This window comes from Oratosquilla oratoria, chromosome 1 (genome assembly GCF_046742065.1).
Source record: "Oratosquilla oratoria isolate Oo_2021 chromosome 1, ASM4674206v1, whole genome shotgun sequence".
NCBI lineage: Eukaryota > Metazoa > Arthropoda > Malacostraca > Stomatopoda > Squillidae > Oratosquilla > Oratosquilla oratoria.
Window position 1 is genome coordinate 44,918,896 of NC_134777.1, and position 2,500 is coordinate 44,921,395.

A 2,500-nucleotide genomic window follows, 5' to 3' on the forward strand; every position below is an offset into this window, starting at 1 on the left:
AAAACTGGGAAAGGTTATAGCCACATAACACCTTCGGACAATATACATACACACACATTCATATACACATGGAAATAATAATAGTAATAATAAAACAACAAAACTGCAAATACAAAACAACATAACCATGTGGCCGAAACGTCCACAGAACATTTGGCACAATTAGGAGCCATGGTACTGCTTTACTATCCTATTAATTATGAAATTATCTAGCTTAAATAAACCTAAACTCAAACTGATATTATCATTAAAATTTCTCTTTATAAAACTGGATTCAATGATGTTCCTTTTTAAAACAGAATTACAAAAAAAAAATTTTTTTAACATTGTCCCAGTCAGTTTGTGTCCCTTACATGGACAAAAACCCCACTAGACATTTGACCCGTCCTTATACTATATCTGTGTTGATTCATCCTAATATTTGATTCTTTACCAGTTTGGCCAATGTAACAGGAGCTACAGCGTTTACAGGAAATACTATAGACACATCCTACATCATCACAAGGGAATTTTTAATGAGGAGTTCTTTGATGATACTGTTTTTAAAAATAATATTAGTATTAAACTCCTTCAGGATACGAAGAAGTCTTACAAGATTTTCATGAAAGGGGAGAACTAGAAGATTTTTCTTGCAAAAAGTATCTTTTTGGGATATATTAAAATAAGACTTCCTTGCCCTATATTTCAAGCCCGATGCAATGTCACATATTTTTCTTATTTCCTGGTCTAATTATTCTGAACTACAAGTTTTAGATGCTCTTAAAAACGTGGATGAAAAAACAGAAAATTTAGTATTAATATGATGTGAAGAATAGAAATGGACATTTGACAAAATATTGGTTGGTTTCCTAAAAATGTCAAACCTAAAATATTTATCTTTTCTAATAATGGAAACATCTAAAAAGGGCAATTTGTTATTTTGTTCTACCTCAGTTTTAAATTTGATAGAAGGCACTAAATAATTGAATTTAATAAGAAAATTGTACAAATTAATATCAGTAGGCCAAATACATAAAATGTTATCGACATTTCGATACCAGATGACTTTACGGTGGAGAATACAAGGTGGCAATTCCCTTTCAAAGAACTCCATATACAAATTGCTTAAAACTGGGGATAAGGGGTTCCCCATAGCCATACCAAATTTTTTAACATAAAATTCACCATTAAAAACAAATTTAGAGTCAACCACACAAAGTTTAATCAAACGGATAATAATGTCTATAGGTAATGGTAAGTTGTGTGAATGAAGTTCTTTTCTTAGGGACTCAAGCAAATAAAAAACGGAAACAAATGTAAACAAAGAATTAATGTCAAAAATAACTAACTTGAAATCAAAAGAAAGGTATAGACTGTTAAGTTTGCTGATTAAATCTTTGTTGTTTTTAATGTGAGAATGAGAAATAGATCCAACAAGGGGGCTCAGAATGGACGCTAGCCATTTTGATAATTCATAAGAAATGAAACCAGTAGAGCTGATTATAGGCCTAATAGGATTATCAGGTTTATGGGTTTTAATCAACTCGTACAAATATGGTAAGGAAGGTGACAAAGTAGAAAACTGTTTAATGAGTAAGTCATTCCCTTTCAAATACTTTTTGAGATTCTTATTAAATTCTGCATTAACTAACTCAATTGGATTCTTATGGAGTTTAGAATACTCTTTCTTGTACCCTGAGGATGTCGTAATCGACGAAAACGTTTAGTATTCCGACTTTATTTTCCCTGTGGTTTCTGCAAGAGAATGTGTATATATATAAATATATATATATATATATATATATATATATATACATACACACACACACATATATATACATATATATATATATATATATATATACATATATATACATACATGGTCACCTTCCAGACTGGAACAACACAACCGTATTCAATAAAGGATCATCCAAGAAAATAAGGAAGACAATTGAGGCAGCATATATCAACACTAATAACAACATTAACCATAGAGAAGGCTTTATATGTTTAGCAAAAGCCACAAGCTTATTAATAATAAAAGAATACGCAAATAAAATAACAAGCTCTCCGAAGCGTCCCATGAGATGACCCGTCCGTGTATGAAATATCCTGTTACGTTTGAGTTGTTAGCTTTGTGATCAAGATCCTGCGGGTCGAAACGTTAAAGCGTGAAATTCTCCCATTACTCCTCGTCTACTTCTTTCACCTTCAGTCTTATATATATATATATATATATATATATATATATATATATATATATATATATATATATATATATATATATATATATATATATATATATACACTCTGGAACAGGCAACGTATAGTTGACCGTGCGAGAAACACTTAGATTCGTTCAACATTAGCCAGCACGTTTTAAGAGTTTGACCCTGAGATTTGTTTATTGTCATGGCAAAACTCAGTTTTACATGAAACTGACACCTGGAAAACCTAATAGCGGTGCCGGAGGTCACTAACTTGATCCAGGGAATTAGAATTTGCTCTCCGCCATAGGCTC